Below are 18,651 nucleotides of genomic sequence, written 5' to 3'. Positions count from 1 at the left end.
ACACCCATTCCTTAATTACCAAAACTAGAGGGTTGTGGTCAGACATGACCCGGGGGAAAAGTTTGATATCACAGTCATGAATTATAGCATGTGAAACAAAAAAAAAATCAAGACGGGCGTGTGATTGATGGGGTGAAGCCATGTTCAGTTGGCTTCCTGCTCTGCCTAACATCCATCAGGTTATGATCTTTACACATACTTTTAAGAGACCGGAATACCCTGGGTTTCCGGCCATAGTACTTGTATTGTTCCGCGCACAACCAACTATTGGCCAAATTGATGTTTAAGTCTCCACATACAATAATGGGAGTTGGCCAAGGCACAAGCTCATTATTCAACCAGTCATATAGCCCAGCATCATCTAAAATTGGCCCGTATAAAGAACATAATGTAAAAATGCACACATTACACCGAAATTCCAGAATAACCTATCTCCCCCGACTATCAATATGAATACGTGAAAAAAAATGAGCCGGATCCCTTTTAGCCAAAACAGCCACCCCACAAGTCTGTGTATTTTGACGTGTGCCCGCAATTAGTTTAAAACCTAAAGTGTCCAATAAAGGCAGCTGCGTTCCCTCAATGTGGGTCTCTTGAAGGCATACTATATCTGCCTCTTAGTTTTGCAACTCCAAGATTACCCTGGCCATCTTTTTCCTATCATTGAGGCCACAGATGTTCACCATGGCGATTCTTAGTTTAGACATTGGCCTGGTCTCCTACATCCTTTCTTACCCATCTCGCACTTAACTCCTTGTCCCTAACCACCCAGGAAAAATATCTTCCTATCCAAGGCAACGCAATCTCTTCCTGTATTTCCTTGAGCCCATTTCTCCTCCCGCGTAGCATCCTACCTATCCACCCCCCCCCCCCCCTAACCCCCTCCTCCTGGAAACCCCTCCCTCCCACCAAATAAGCAATCCGGCGAGAGCCTGAATGATGGCGCCTATGCAAGAGTGCCTCTCGGATCACTCCTAACCCGTGCCCCCCCTTAAATAATACAAAAAGCAAAAAATAGAAAAGAACACCACCAAACAAAAAATAAGGCCCCCCTTAAACTAAACAGCCCCTCTAACCAAATTAAATGAGGACTAAATTATCCTTAGAACCCCAAAGTGTTTACTATCTAATAGGTAGTACCACCTATCATTAATCCGGACACCGAGAGCATGGATCCCTAGCTGTTTACTTAGCCATATTTAATCTACATTTCCTCCAACTATTTCTTTCAGATACTCCTGTGTGCTAATTTCCGAAGTAAAACTTTGTGTTTGCCCTTTGTAAGTTACTTTTTAGTGGGCAGGATGTAGGAGAAAAACATCTGCTCCATGCTGCTTGAAAGGGTTGAACAGCTGTCGCGTCCGCCACCACCTCTCCACTGTGGCATGGGCAAAGTCAGGTCTTATAAAGAACTACACATATCCAAACACCTTCCTTGCATTGGGATGAGCTTGATCGTAAATTTCTTGCCGCAATTGAATGTTCTCAGAATATACCAAGATCGCTCTAGGTCTTTCGGTATCATTGGATCGAGACTTCATCATTTAGGGGGAACCTGTGGGCATGTTGTATCTCTGGGCTCCAGTCCCAATGGGTTTTCTCAGGGAAGGCCCCCTTGAAGAGAGAAATAATATAGGCACGTACATCAGGGCCTTCCACCGCTAGGGGATCCCCGAGACTCTCAAGTTACTACGTTTCTGCCTATTCTCATACTCTTCAAGTTTCCATAAGACAGCGACCATTGTTGCTGCCTGTGAAGCTTCTTAACATCAGATTCGGAATCTGCCAGCAATATCAGAGCATGTTTTATTTATTTATTTTTAAAAAAAAGATCTCAGTCCCGTGCAGATTCTTAGTAGCGTGCCTCACCCGGCGACTCAAGCTCCTTGCTTCATCTTGAACTTGTCTTATGGTTTGAAGGATTGTGGCCAGAGATCCCTTTACCGAGGGAGGTTACCGTAATACCCCTCTTTGACAGATCTTTCAGGTTCCCCCCAGAAAATGCCAGCCGTGAAGCAGAGTAGTCCCATTGAAGATTCCCCAGGGAGCCGACCCCTCTACTGCCTTTAGTGACTTCTCCATTTGCTCGCCCTCTCTTGACCCTCTGCTTCTTTCCCCGCGATCCTCACCCCAACCACTTACGTTCGGTTGCGTAAGCAGCCTCTTCTTGTGCATCACTGGAAGAAGATTCTGAAGCTGGATCATTAGTTAAGCAGGATGATGATTCTCCAATATTCGAAAGTATGACTCATCCGTCAATGAATAGAACTTGTCTCCGACATCGGGAGATTTAGCAATGCATGGGGTAGCTCATTTGCCACCCTCCCCAGATCTTGCACTAGCTCCGAGGCAAACCCAGTACTATTTTCAATGCGAGCCTTTAGCTGGCCAATATTCGCAGATTGGATTGGACATCACACTTCCTTATGCCTCCTGCTTGCTTGCGTCTACTTGCTTCTATCTTGATCCTGGCCCCCATTATCAATCACTTTATTCAGGGCATCTCCTCTAGTATCCTCTGGGGTCGCCATAATAGGAGCAACCTCTACCTGCCCCCCTATACTAGTTATGGGGTTAGTTTGGGAACCAATAGTGGGATTTAATGTCTCTGCACAGAACTGAGATTACTCACTGTCCCCAAGTCCAATTGATCTTCTGGGGAGGGGGCATCTACCTTTCCCTCCACTCCTTCCTCGGTCAGCCTGGTGGTTAGAACTCCCCCTTGCTTACCTTCTAGTCAACTGCCTTGCTGCTCCTGAAAACAGGGTAGTAATTAGGGATTGTTTATGTGCCCCATGTGTCCCAGTCTTCCGTGGACGGGTCCGGGTTCCGCACTCCAAGCTGCTAGATTTGGACCCCCCTCTATCCACAGCCCCTTCTTGCCCCCGTCCCTTTACCAGTGTCCTGGGAGGAGAAGGAGGAAGGAAGCCCCCCCTTCTGCACTCCTGTATTCAGGCTGGTTTTCCGCTATCCATGACCAGGCACCTTTAAGTCTTTGGACGCGATTCTGACTCCACCGCAACAAAGAAGCAGGGAGTGTCGGAGCCATAGGAACAGCGTCAGGAGCCAGGCAACGTCAAAAGAGCAACCCGCCAGAGTCTGTGGTCCCCTCTTCGTCCGCAGAATGGCTCCCGGTGCACAACACCTAATATGCAGGAAAGGTACGGTCCGGATATCATATTCCGGCAAAACAGTCCTTTTCCTTTGGTTACTGGGGAGCATTACGGTAGGAGCGATCCCACCTGTGTCCTACACAGGCACCATCTTGCTTCTAGACCTTGCATATATCGGATTTAAACGAATAATCTTAATTGGAATAAAATATAATGCATTGAATCAACATTTAATAATAAAAGGAAACTAATAGTTGTTTCACCACTGTACTAACATTGGCTATGACCTACTGCCACCCACAGTTTTCAACATCCATATGTGTTATTCCTAAAAACATTTTATTAAAATTGTTTCCTAGTTTTTATAATCATTAGGGTCTCTACTTTCAAATCTGTAAATTTCAATTTCTTAACTAATTTGTATCGCATAGCTGCACCACAATCTATTTATAAAGCATTTGCAATGAAAGGCAGTAGGATGGGCAGGCCTCATCTTTACAGTAATTAGTTTTAGTCAGTACGTGAATTTCATGAATAATCTTTTTATGAAAATCTTTTAATAAAGCCTTATAGCCCGCCGTAGCGGGCTATACCGGCTATTAAAGACTTGGCTCGGGCCTTTAACAAAGGAGCGGGACTTTAATAGCCAGTATTGCCCAGCTACGAAGGGCTATAAGGCTATTATAACATTCTGCCACTAGAGGGCAGAATGTTCTAACAAATAAAACAAAGTTGTCTTGGAGCCCGAGGGGGTTTAAATCCCCTCGAGCCCCGAGAGGCCTTTGCTCACAGCAATAGCTGTAAACAAAAGCAACATTGGAATGTTGCTCTGCGAGCCTTTACCGGCCTGTAGAAGCACGGAGCACTCCATTGTATTCAATGGAATGCTCCTCATTCCAATATTCTAATAAGCGTTATAACTATTTAGCAATGTATTTTCTCCTTTTCGAATTCTTTCAAGCGCACTGTTACGGTTCTGTTACGTCACTTGCTGACAGTCTAAAGCTGATGATGCTATTCCTTCTAGTATATTATTTTTTTCCTGTGGTAGTTTCCAAGGAGTTAATTTTGGCAATGCATTAGTATTTATAATTATTGTAGGAAGCTGGCTCTGTATATACTACACTAAAGTAAAGTATAGTGTGCACAGAGTCCAGTGGATTCACAGAGGTATAGCAGAGGCTAAAGTAGATAATACCATACTCTCTTTTGTGGTAGTGTGGTTGAACAGTCGGGCTTATCAGAGGGTAGTGTTAAGCATTTGTTGTACACACTCAGTCTCGAAATGTCACACACTCAAAGACTGAATCCAGACCAATTGTTCGTATAAAAAGTTATTTTGTTTTATTTCTAGAATCAATGCTGGATCACAAGTCGGGATCCCCGGGGGGACCTCGCTGGGGTGTTGGGCCACTCGAACCCAGGCCCTGGGCATCTGGTGCAGAGTGGTGAGGACTCGCAGATTTGGCTGGATCTGGAGTCCTGGCTGGAGTTAGTGTTGGATAAATCTGGTGTCCATGGGACGTCAGAGTTCTTTAGGAAGGTAGGGCAGGGCAGGTCCCTGGGGTTCTTGGCTGCAGGACATGCCGGTGTCAGCTTGCAGGTGTTCCGAGGCAGGAGATAGGCTGGTAGGGCTGGGGCCTAGGCAGTTGTCACCGTCCTCTACTTCTGCAGCACGGCTCTTCGGTCCTGCTTCTTGTTGAGTCGAATCTGAAGAGTCAAGGTTCAGGGGTGCTCCTAAATATTAGGAGTGTTACAGGGGAGTGCAGGTTGGGACCAATGGGTCCCTTCCCTGGGGTGTCTGTACCCCTAAGTATGCCACCCTTCAGTGTGCGGGGGCATAGTACTCTTCCTGATTGGAGAGGTCCCCCCCATCTTCAAAATGGGTGGGGACTGAGAGATGGTCTTCAGTTCGCCTCCCCCACCTGAGGGGTGAGGTTGGCGAAGGTGGGCACACCTTATCTCCTGGCTAGATTTTCCCGCTGGTTCTTGTGCCCAAAATAGAGATCAGAACCGGTGGGAGCCAGTTGCCGATAGCACCAAAAGGCTGGGGGTAACTTACAAAGGCGGCAGGCCTTTGAAGCTCCCTCTTCGAGAACCCTTGGGGAGAGGAGTTGGCCTAATGGCTAGGGCGGTCGACCTCAAATCTGGGGAACCGTATTCAAGTCTCGGCAAGGATGCGCTACATCCTGTGATTCTGGGTTAAATCACTTATCTCCCAGTGCCTAACATAAATGAATGTGTCATCATGTAACGCAACTGGTGCTAGTGTAAAGTGTTCTGATAACCGATACCTTCGGGTCAAGTTTGCGCTATGTAAAACTTTGAAAAAAAGAAAAAAAAACCCTGCCCATCCTAGGGGAGGAGACATGACACCTCTGCCCAGGATGTGTTTGTTTCCAGACCCAGAGAGCGGAGGGTTCTCTACCCAGGGGCCAGAAATCTGACTGGTGGTGGCAGATGGCAGAGAGTCAGTCAGGAACCACACCAGAGTTGGTCGTTTTTCAGGGGGCATCTCTAAGATGCCCTCTGAGTGCATTTTTCATTAAATTCCACACTGGCATCAGAGTGGGTTTAATGTGCTTGGAAGTTTGATACCAAACTTCGCAGACTTCAGTAAAGCCATCATAGAACTGTGGAGTTCAAGTTGACAAACTCCCAGCCCATGCACTCAAAATGGCTCTACTGCACTTAAAATGTCTGTAAATGGCACAGGCACTATAGGTGCATATTGCTCCTGCCACTATGTCCTCACCGGACGTACCCATGCCACAGGTAGTGTTAAGGGGACATGGCATGGTGAGGGTATCCAGGTGAGAGGGTTTAGGTGATGGCTGTCTGAGGGTGGCACAATGCATCCTGCAGCCCTCAGAGGACCCCTCTCTGGTCACAACACCCTTGGTACCAGGGGTACATTTTACAAGGGACTTACTTGTGGCCCAGAGGTATGAAAATTGTGGGTACCAAGGTACAGTTTTGGGACAGTACCCAGGTGCTGGGGCCTGGTTAGCAGGATCCCAGAACACACTCGGTCAGGTATCTGGCAAAAAGTTAGGGGGTAACCATGCAAAAGGGGACACTTTCCTACAGTTATATTATCTTGTCTGATTTCATATTAAGTTTATAAAATTCTTCTCAGCTCTCCCTAATTTACATGTTGGGTTATTTCTAAGTGTGTAAGCCATGTCCACAGTTTGAGTCGGTCTAAATATATAGTCCATACTTGCAGTCTTTGCAGCTTCATAATGTGGATTTAAGCGTTTTGACAACAGAAGATCAGAAAAGATCTGCTCTTGATTAGAGTAATAATACTGTAATTGACCAGTAGCATAGAATAAGCTAGTTGATGCACTGCATGAAATTCCATATGTCAAAGGCAAACTATGCTCGTTTACGTATGCTCTCAACAACTGATGAATGTATTTGCATACATACGTAGCAATTACTTACATTCATGGTATTAAACATATTCACCTAGTAATCTAGTATATACATTTGCTGACAGACCAGTTATTGTAATATCATTATGTAAAGCTTTGGCATTCAGAGTAATAGAATCAGTTGAATTAATATTTGCAGTTTCAGAAGAAATTGCAAATTTAGAATCTTGCAGGAACATAGTGTGGTATATTTAAAACTCCTAAGCAGAGCAAGGAATATCAGAGAAATCATAGACAAGATTCCAGTATATTCACCTTGGCATCTAGAGGAGATTTTAGTGTTAGACCCCATGGCTTCTCAAAATTCAGATTGTTTAACTAGAAAAATTGAAATATAGCAGCAGTGGTTTGAGCAATTTGGCAAAGTTCGACGCAAAAAATGTTAAGGCACAGTTCAACAGTTTCTTTCAGTACGGAAAGATTCTCATATCTGGTTTGTTGATGCGTATATTCAAGAAAAATTGTGTCCGTCCTTCAATAGGTACACTTAAGTTGAAATTCAGGTCCGCAACAAAGATCATTTCAAGGAGGTTCATGTGGATTCGTATTTTTAATACAATGGGTAATAAACTCACGTTCCCATTCATTTGCTGCCTGATAAGTCTATTCAGGAGATGAATACTTTTGACTAGGTACTTTTGCTCTTTTCGATCTCCTCACAGCTGTTGGCTCATCATTGGAATCACTTTCTTCAGTCTGGCCGGGAACTGTTGGTGGTACTCGTCCTGTTGTCAGGCCATTTCTCAGAATCTCACTTCTTCTGGGCCATCAGTCTCTGGGTACTACTCGCTTTCTTACTGCACAAGGCCCTTTGCTAGGGTCTGTATCTCGCACAGTCGGCTTCTTTTGCTTAGACCTATCAGTTGACTCTCTCTGACCCCCCCCCCCCCCCATGCCACACGAGTGCTTTCCCAGCAGCCGGCTGGTCCCCAACAGCTTGACTAACCTGATCCCTCTGTCTTACTGTAACCACTGGTACATCAGGAACAGGTGTTGTATCATCAAGGGAACATGGGACTCTGCAAGTATGGCTTGCGTGTACCCAGTTCTGGAGACCTCCACACTTCACAGCGGTGTTGGTGACTAAGGTCTCCTGGAAAGACCCTCTGCAGAGCGCTGCGAAACACATTTTGCTCACATGTTTCTTTATCGTCATCAGAACTGAGGTCATGGCACTGCTCCTGTTGAAAAACAAAAACAGCTTTGCCAACCTGGTGAGACACAAATAGTACCACATTAGCCAGCCTCCCAGTGCAGTAATCCAAAACATGGTCTGTTATGTTTACCAATGCATTAGCAGGAACAGCTGGCAACCTCATCACTCACCCCAACATTACTTTGTGAGCCGACAATCTTGTTATCATTTCTGGTGTAATTCTCAAACTCATCAACACAAGAGGCAATGTATCAGGCCACTTCAAAGACGTTGAAGTGCAGACTTTCACCATTTTGTATTTCAATGTGCCATTATCTTTATCCACCAATACCGAAGCTTATGGACTGTAACTGCAATGAAGTTTCTGCTTAACCTGTGGTGCTGCACATGCACATAACATTTTCAGGACCTCCTTAATAAAAGTAGTTTCTCTATCTGGATGTAAGAAGTCGGAAATCCAAAACATGGAATCCACTCTTAATAATTTTGCCACAGTCAAACTGTCATTCCTGCGTATCGGATAAGCTTCAACCCATTTTGTAAAAATGCATACAATTACCAAAACATACCTCAAACCATTGCAAAGGGGCATTTCTATAAAGTCTGTTTGCATTTGGTTGAAGTGACCTGCGAATTTACCAGTGACTCATAACTACTGTTTGTCTTCCAGGGTTTTGTTGTTCACCCACTACACACCTGTGACTTAGTGTCTCTGCAGTGGCTCTGAATCCAAGATTAAACCACACCTGTTGGAATAGGCGCATCATTGCATGTGCAGGACCATGATAATATCTCGCCATATGTGGTAATAAACTATCGAGCAATACAGTCTGCATCAATGTAAACCTAAACATAATCTCTTTTGTTACATCTTGATCTCACTCAACCTAGTTGTTCAGTTTCAGTAACTTCCTCTCGCAATTTCCTCCCCTCGTCCCAGGTATCCACTGCTGATGTTTCTTTTAAATTTTCCTCATTAAAAGTATGCACATTGAATACACAATACTTTGCCATTTTATCTGCATATAAATTTCCAACAGTGACAAAGTTGCCCTTCCTATGAGCAGCACACTTCACAACTGCAATTTGGGCAGGCAATTGTAGGGACCGGAAAAGTTTTTTCACACTGTCTCCGTTTTGTATTGGCGATCCAAAGGATGACATGAACCCACGCTGTGAGCACAATTTCCAAAAGTCATGTAAGACTCCAAAGCTCTACTGACTATCCGTGTAAATTGTAACTCTGAGTTGCTTTGAAACACAGCAAGCCCATGTCAAGGCAACAAGTTCTGCGACCTAGGCAGAATACACTCCTTGCAGCCACAATGCTTCCACAACACCTCCAACTGTACTCGCAGGTCTCGCAGCTTTCAGATTTCCTTCAATGTCTCTCAAACCCGATCCATTAACAAACCACACATAATTGGATTCAGGCAATGTTTCGTCCAATATATCTGGATGTGGTTTGGTACATATTTAAGTCCTATCCAAACAATTATGTTCAACTTCATCAGTCACATTCTCATTTCCAGTTAATGGCATCAAAGTAGTCAGATTCAGACTCCTGCATCTTTTAACGGTAAATTTTCTGCACCAAGCAAAATCTGCTCATACTTAGTCAAACACCTGTTAGTCAGATACTGTGTATGAATAAGTGTCAACAGTATCTCCACTGCATGAGGTACAATACAGTCAGTGGATGTCCCATGACTATACTTTCGCACTGTTCAAGGCTCATACATGCAAATGCAACCCCTTTCAGGCATCCAGGTAATGCAGCCGCAACAGGGTCAAGAGTCTCCGAAAATTAGGCGATTGCTTCCATGCACTGACAGAACGCAGTCTTCTTTTTCACTGCAAAACAACACAAAGCATTTATTGTAATCCGGCATTCCCAATGCTGGTGCCCTACAAAGGCATTCTCACAGCACAGTGAAATCTGTCATACATTGCATTCCCAAGGTACCGGATCAGACACGTCTTTGTATGTCAACCTCTGAATAGTTTTTGCTGTCAACAAACCATTCAGAATCCACTGCAGACAGTAGCTCACCATTCCTAAAAACATGGAGACTTCCTTTTGGGTAGTCGGTGGATTCATGTTGAGAATCGCTGCAATACTTTCCTGTGACACTTTTCACACTCCTTTCTCAATGTGATGTCCTAAGTAAAAGACTTCTGTTTTGCAAATTGTAACTTAGTCGGGGATATTTTATGTCCATTATTTTAGTGATTCAAAAGTTCAAAGCATCAATCTTGCCAGCTTCTTTTTGTATGTGACGTCACCAGTAGGTCATCAATGCATTGCGCTAGCACTGAATGATTTGGCATTACCACAGACTCCAGATTCTTTTTTAGTATCTGTTTAAAGATTGAGGGGCTCTCTGTATACCCTTGTGGGACTCTGTACCATGCCAAAACACGACTGCCCCAACGGAAAGCAAAAACATACTTGCTATCCTCATGCAATGGAATTGAGAAAAATGCCTGACATAAATCAATATTGAAAACCATTCAGCTTCACATGGAATTTGGAACAATATCACAGTTGGATTCGGTACCACGGGACAACATGGAACAACAATCCAATTCACCCTACGCAAATCCTGCACAATAAGATACTTGCCATTTGGCTTCTGTAAGCTCCAAATGGGAGAGTTACATGGACGTCACATGGTCTCCTTTAAGATCCCTTGCTCAATCAATGAGTCGATCACAGGAGTAATTCCAGCAATAGTATCTGGAGTCAAATTGTATTGTGAGATTCTTGGAAAGTCTGCATTTGGTTTATTGTGATTCGGAATGGTTTAACACCTTTGATTTGTCCGATATCTTCACCTGTAAAGTTCCAGACTTTAGGTAACACTGTGTCTGACAATACAATGCGCAAATCCTCACTTGTCAGTAGAGGATACATTCCCACATCAAATTTCTGTAGAGCAAGTTTAAAAACCACATCTTCATCATTTGTGTGAAACTCAATACCTCTTGGTGTGCAGTAAATGGAACAATTCAACTTGCACAGTAATTCACAGCCAAGCAGATTCACTGGACTTGTATCACTCACCACAAATTGATGTAGATCCTCAAAGAACCCTATTCAGGGCTCGAAAAATCCGAAAAATGGTACTAGTCCTGCAGGTCTAGTACCTTCAAAAATCTCCTCGACCTAACTTCACCCTACTTGACCTCCGTCTCTGAAACTGGAGCAAATGTGACAAGTTAACAAGATTTAAAGGCATCTTTATTGCTCATTAGCTTTGTGAGCAATAAAAATGCCTTTAAATCTTGTTAACTTGTCACATTTGCTCCGTTTTTAAAGACAGAGGATAAAAGTTAGTTTGTTTTCCTACTCGCCAGAAAGGGCGAGTAGGACCTAAAAATAGCTCGTCCTCATTAATTCTACCTCGCATATGCGAGCGGGCGAGTGGATTTGTCAAGCCCTGCTATTTTAACGGATAATCTCCCGAGAGAAGTAGGTTGGGAACCTCTGCTGTTCTCACAGTAGAGCGGGTAGTACCAGTGTCGACAAGGAATGAGACTTGATTCCCATCCACTCATCCAGCTACATAGGGACAACTCTGGTCTACCTCTAAGGCTGTGCCAAGCATGCTGTCCTCCTCCCCCGTCAGGCACAGTCAGGCTGACTGGTCCTGGTCCAAATCGTCCAACTCAAACAAATACTGATGTGATACATTCTGATTCTGTAAAGAGTTTCTGTTCACCTGTTGATTCTGATATGCATTGTACCTTTGCACCTGAACATTCTGTTGTGGTATCAGAGCTTGGGGCATTTGCATTGACTGAGATACATCAGGATTTTGCATTCTCTGACCTTGTGCCTGCTGAGTCTTGTCCGTGTTGTTCCCTTAAGACTGTGCATATTCTACATTCTGCATCCAATTCCCTACATTATTCGCAATTGACTTACACCCGCAATTCCAATGTACTCAATTTCTACAAGCATTACATGTTTCAGTTTCTTCAAAGCGGCACATCACCAGTTCTTAGATCTCCTGGATTACCACGACATCTACCTTGTGACTGAAAATTATGTTGCTGTAAACCATTAACACCTTGTGTTATCGTAAGTTGATTATATCCTCCCTGTACCGGAGAGATGTTGTCAAAACTCATCCAATTCTGACCTTTCCGCCTTGCTCTTATCTGAGCAACCATCAACTTTTCCGTAAGCTTCCTGTGTTTCATCTCCATCTCATTCCCGCAATATTTTGCATGACGCAAAATCTCATCTAATAGTTTGCTTTGCCAACAAAGCAATTGTTGTCGAGTCATGTTAGAAATCTCAGGTCTCAAACCATGCACAAATCTGTAAACAAAATGTCCCATATATCCAAACCACAATATGGTTTGAAAGCCTGTATCAATCTCTCATAATAGGCATGTACTGTCTCCTTTGGTTCCTGAGTTGTTCTGTCAATCTGTTGCCAAGCAATCTCTTTAGGGAAAATCTAAGACTACAAGTGATTTATCACCTACTGGTATTTATTCAATACCACTGGACATGGTGCTCCTGTTCTAGGATCTTTCTCTGGTTCAGTCTCATTCCAATCCACAGTAACTTTATATTTGGCCCACAAATCACTTGGTACCATAATGCAAACAAAGTATTCAAATCAATACACACAACTTTCAAAATGTTCACAAATCTTTCAATCTGTCTGTGCCATTCCACTGGAAATTCTCTAAATTTTGGGAAATTATTTGTAAATGACAAAATATCAGGTCTTGTCCATTGGACACGAACATAACCTCCACCAGGTATCTTTCTCATTGGGAGCACCCATATTTCTCCTGTTTCCATCTAAGACATCTGGTGATGACTGCACTGTGACTTTTTATTTCTTTCTTTTTCAACCATCCACCTTCCCATTTCTCTCCCTTGCTCAATTTCTTGATCATTGTCATCAGCTCTTTAATCTGCAACTTAATTCCAGGAGCTTTCAAATTCACAATATCTTTGTCACTAAAGTCTAACGTCTATGATCTTTGTAACACCTTAAGTTTTTAAAAAATATCTACATCATGTTTTTGAGCCAATTCAGTCAATTTCTCATATTTTAATCTTGCTCGTCTGGTAATGAATGCCTTTACAGAGAAGCAATAGTTCCTAATCTTGGTATGTATTTAATAGTGAAGGGCTAATTGTTCCCAAGATAATTTCTTCCAATTCCACTTTTAGCCTAATTGGCTTTTTTCCTGAACTGAATTTTGAATGGAACTTGAACTTGGAACTGAAATCTAAGCTGGAGCTAAAAAAGAAACTGGAGCTTGTACTAGAACAGAATTAAAAAGACTGGAGCTGAAACTGAAGCATTTTTAACATTCTGATTATTAGTCGATGTACTGTATCCTTTAAGCCATTCCCCAAATTCTTGTGGAGTAAATCCTGATTGCTCTCTTGGAATATTCAAATTAAATCCTCCATTGCTGAAATTTGCACTCATTCCAGGTTGCAGATTTAATACAGATGTTTCTGGAACTGTACTTCTCATTGTCCTAGTCATGTCAGAAGCACAAGTCATTTTGTGAGATCCCTCCAGTATGTGGCAATAAAAAGATGGACACCTCTGAAACATTCTGCTCGTCGGGTCAAATTGAGTTCGATTTGGAATGTAACCTACATTACTAGCTTCTGTAGCAATATCGCTTCAAATTGAAACCATAGGTGTCTGAAGTAATGATCTTGTTGCCAGTTCTACTGGATTAGCTTGAGCTGTATTTATTCCGGTATGTACAAATTATGAACAGTATTTACCTGCAACCCAGATACGTAAAGGGTTACAACGGGTTCAAAAGAACCTCAAGACCTGGCTCTTAGACTGAACTGCAGAACCCCTCCCCCTGCGCCTTGAGACACTTACGGGTGAGTGTTCCTGCTCTATATGAACCCTGATTGATTGATTGATTGATTGTTTGGTCCAGTAGTTACAGAAACAGTTAAAGTGCCTGGAGCATTTCAATCAATCAGATTCATTGGAGCCGTAAATTCTGCCCTCCCTTTTACAGGAGTAACAAGTGTATGATCTTTGGGCATGCCATGGATTAAAGGTGCATATGGAATCTCAGCGGCACTAGCGTTTATTGATATTGATTAAACTTCTAAAGTGCTTGAATGCCAATCATGTCTTGTCGCTAGTGTCAAATCACTGTCTAATGAGTAGTTCTGGAAGTAAAGCCTACTGAATGGACTTTTTTCATATTGGGCCAGAAATTAGCCATGTGTTATGCTCCTTCCTAAATCTAATCATATTGGGCTGGCTTCTCAGACATTCAGGGAGATTGGTCCACAGTTGAGCTGTAGTATGGATGAAACTCCTGATGCCCCACTTATCTCGTTTGTGTTAGTTCATCGTTGCGTCCTGTTCGGTATATACCAGGAAATAGTATTTTTCAGGTACGCTGGGGAATTTCCATAAAGGGCTTTATGAGCGAAGCATAGTTCCTTGAGCTTGACTTTTCTTCACTGGAAGCCAGTGGCGTTATCAAAGAGTCTCCGCCATGGGCTTGAATGTTGGGATTATTTTTCAAAAGTCTTGCCGCAGCATTTTGTAAAACTTGGTTTGTTCAGTGAGTGCTGATGAATGCCCAGATAGAGGACATTGCAGTAATACAGCCTCAATAGCAGTAAGGTTGTGACCACTAATTTTAGAAAGGAAGAATCTTCCTAATCTTACACAGAAGAAAGATACAGGGAGAAGTAAGCTTGTTAGTCTGAGCCTTAAAGGACAGATCAGAGTCAAAGATTATGCCCATATTTTTGACTGTGAAAACCAGGGTAGTGGGAGGTCCGAGCATCTGAGGCCACTAGGATTTTTCCCAAGAAACCTGATGCTTACCAAAAAGAAGGACCTCGGTTTTGGTTGAATTGAGCATGAGCATCGGTCCATAGCTCAATGTCTGACATGCATCCCTTGAAACAATGTGCCTTCTCATCGATATTCGCGATAGCCACCCGAATTTGTGTGTCATCTGCATAGCCTACTGGAGCAAAGCCAAAGGACCAGATTAATTTTGTGACGGTGGGCACACCTATGATAAACAGAGTGGGGCTCAAAGAAGACTCCTGGGGAACCCCACATGGCAGTGAAAAAGGCTTGGAGACCAGATCCACCAAGGCAACCGATTGCAGTCTGTGCGGTAGAAATGGTCGAAGCAGCTCCAGGGCTGACCCTCCGATTCCTATTTCCAGCAGGTGATCTATCAGAACCTCTTGGTTCACCCTGTGGAAGTTTACTGATAGATCAAGCATGATCATTGCAGCCTTTTCTCCACTGTCTAAAACATTTCTCGGCTCCTTTGAAGCCACTACTAGCGCTGACCCTGTACTAGGATTTGGCTTAAAGCAGAATTGTGCTGAATCTAGGATCCCCTTCTCTACAAATTTGGACGATGCCAAATTCAATTGTTTTGCAAGGACCTTAGCTAGGAATGATAACCTGGAGATAGGGCGATAATTCTTTGCATCTTTAGGATCCAATGATGTTTCTTCAGTAGTTGGATAATGGAGGCTTTTTTCCACTCTCTTGGGGGAAAAGACCCAATTTCAGAATGGAGTTGAAAAGATAAAGTGAGGGGAGGCGTGACTACCCCAGAAATCTCAATTGAGTATTTTAGGAAGCCAGGATCGGAAGGAGCCACCAATTAAATGAGACCTATGAGCTTGGCCACCCTTGTTCACAAATGGACTCTTGATCAGAGTCCATTTGTCTGAAACAGCAATTTGGTTGTTTAGGCGGAGTTGTGGGCCTAACATTGATATTTAATTTCCCACGACTTTTCTCCACCTTATTTTTTAAAAAAAACGCCAGTTGGTCACAAAACAGCTGACATGGAGCCATGGTTCAGGTAGAGGAAAGGCTAGAAAGAATCTCAGTTTTAAGAGTTCTCTAGAAGTATTTAGCATTTTTAATCTCACATTTGTATATTCTAGAATACATATTCTCTTCCCTCCTATAGTGTTTCCTCTACAATTTTTCTTACCTTCTGCATTTTTGTTTAAATTCCTTGGGGATGGGTCAAATCAAGGGACGGAGGGGCAACCTCTGTAGTTTTTAACAATTTGGGCAGGGGCAAGCTTGGTTACTGCGGCTTTTAGCTGCTCCGAATAAAATACCACTGTTGGGATAGTACTTTTCAAAAATTGGGAATGGGAGCTGTTGAGCTCCGCTATCAAGTCCATGTGACAGACTTGACTCCAAGCTTGGACTTTTGTAACTTGTGCATGTTTTTTTAAATATATTTTTATGTGCGATGTAAGTTATGAGCTAAAATTAATAGCTTTATGGTCTGACCATATAGCTAGAAGGATGTCATCAACCTTGAAGTCTAGCTTACTAGAGGAAACCCCTTCCAGGGTGTGACCGGCCTTGTGAGTGGAAGTGGTTACTCGTTGGCTAAGATTAAAACTACTTAAAATTTCCAGGAAATATTCAGTCTCTTTATTGTTGCTATCTTCTAAATTAAAATTAAAATCCCCGAAAATCGTGACATTAGCATACTGCATGTATGGTTCCACCATATCTCCCAGGCCTTATAGGAAGGTCGTTTTTGGACCCTGGGGCCTATATATCAGGAGTCCATTAAATAAGGATTGGTTTACTAGCTTACAGCTAAAATACATTGCCTCGCAATTGTTCGCTGTGATAGGGGCACAGGAGACCCCAAGGTGGTCCCGATACACCACCGCCTTCCCTCTCTTGCCAACTCAGTCGGATCTAAGTATTGAAAGCTGCCTGCTTGGGCGTCTGACAAGTTTGGGTCTTAACTTTTGTCTACCCAGGTCTCTGTTATAAACACCATATCAGGCATATAGGTTTCTAGATGGTTTAAGAATTCGATCATATGCTTAATAAGGTACCGTTTAATCTTGTGCTTTACTCACCAGGAAAGCGGAGGGAGGAGGACTTGGGTGTTACCTGTTGATAATTTTAGATCTACCTGGCTCGCCCACTTGCAGTGAAAGACCTCCTGACCCTGGCTAGGATTAATCGCCTTGCAAAACTGACGCTTAACCTTGTTAAGCCGGAACAGCATATCTCTGGAATACATTTGGGGCACCGTTATACCAGGGGGTCCTGACACGGTCTTGGTGCGGACGGGCACAGACGAGTCTTCCTTAGGAACGCCAGCGGCGCACCTGCATTCCCAGGCTCATGAAATACCTAGACTGCGCCGAGAAATAGATCGCTAACGAATATGGTGTCCTTAGCAACCAGCCCGACTCGGAACTTGGCCTGGGTGGTGCTGGAAAAATGCAAATCCCTGCAGCTGGCTAGGGCAGTGGTTCCCAAACTTTTGACTCCTGAGGACCCCCATTGAGTCACCACTGGAAGCCGGGGACCCCCAAGCAATTTGTAGGGTTTAAATTTCAAACATTAAAACAGTAATTCGAAAAAAATAAACAAACGTGTGCACTCAAAACAAATACTCAAATTACTAAGGATTTTAGGGGCATATTTACAGGTCCCTATCGCCATGGGAACGTCACTTTTTGCGATGTTCCTGTGGCAATAGGGGCTTTGCCTTATTTACAAGGCAGCGTTAAACCACTTATTGTGGCTTAACGCTGTCTTGTAAATAAGGCTTAGCGTGAAAAAGGTGGGCAGTGGGAGTTGCAGTGGGCGTTTCACTCCAACACCCATTGATTTTGACGCTGCCCTCTATTTACAAGGTCAGCTTAAATAGGAGATAGCACCAAAATTAAGACCATGAAAAACCTGGTCTTAACTTGGCGAAATGAGGAGAAATGCCTTATTTCTCCTCGTTTTTGCTTTTTCCAACAGAAAAAGCAAAACACCTTTGATTGTTTATGTTCAGGATGGTGACTCTTCCTGCACATAAACAATCTTTAATAAAAATGACGTTTTGTAACTTCCATGTGTGCTGCATTAGGCAGCACACATAGAAGTGACAAAAAGGCATTACAAAATTGTTCATGTGCAGGAAGTGGGAACATTGCAGCATCAGGATAATGATAGACTGGGAATAAACATACGTTGCTAACTTTTACCATGCAGTTTGCAAGCAGCTCTTTGACAGTTTATAGGACACTGTGCTAGATTACGATTGTCCCTTATGAATTGCACAGTGACAAAAGAATCTCTGTGACAAAATCAGTAGCCCACTGACCTATGCACATAAAATACTGTTTTTAAAATGCATTGTACACGTTCTTTGCAGTAGACATATTAACTCTCTGTGTCACATTAGATAAGTCAAAGCTGCCACTAGACAAAACTTTCCTCTCTCTCCAGCAGGTACATTAATCACTGGCATTTTCTTGACACTTTTATAGTTGCTCGAAAACTGCTAATTTTACAAGGAACTTTGCAGTGCTTTTAAAACTGCTGCCTGCGGACCCCCTGGGAATGTGCCACGGACCCCTGGGGGTCCTCGGACCCCAGTTTGGGAAACACTGGGCTAGGGTGTATTGCCGTGTGTAAGCGGCAATGTGCAGAGAACGGTGCGAGAAGCAGGTAAAAACAGTGACTTAAAATAGATAAGACATTGAACTTTTGAAAATGACAATTACCTAAAACGTATTAGCTGCATATATGGAGCAGTGACTTCAAATACAATTCTCAAACCCTTACTCTGAATCTCATTGTAAGGTGGTAGGCGATTTAATAATAAATCATTTAAAACTTCATCATCTATGCAACTCTCTTCTCCTTGTTTCCCTGCATCATTCTTTTCTATCTCTGTATGTTTCTTTTTCTCTTTCCTTTGCCATCTTCCTCAACTTCTAACACAGGATATAATCTTGTGCCATGTACAAAGTATTCTCTCCACCTTTTCTGTTGTGCATCCCATCTAGCTTCTGCATCCATAGTTCTCCTATATGTCCCTTGATTCTTCTCTTTCAGATGTGCCATGTGTTCCAATGTATTTAATGCTTCAAATATGATGGGTCTAGAAG

General features: G+C 43.1%; 1 protein-coding gene across 4 annotated transcripts in view; it reads left to right on the top strand.

The window, feature by feature from the left end:
• The window catches only part of SLC35A5 (solute carrier family 35 member A5), a 143,799-nt gene that overhangs the window by 11,875 nt on the left and 113,273 nt on the right, over positions 1 to 18,651 (top strand). The window lies entirely within an intron of this gene.

The sequence above is a fragment of the Triturus cristatus genome, chromosome 8, assembly GCF_964204655.1.
Source record: "Triturus cristatus chromosome 8, aTriCri1.1, whole genome shotgun sequence".
Taxonomy (NCBI): Eukaryota; Metazoa; Chordata; class Amphibia; order Caudata; family Salamandridae; genus Triturus; species Triturus cristatus.
Note: the sequence above shows the minus strand (reverse complement) of the source record. Positions and strands in the feature narration are given on the sequence as shown.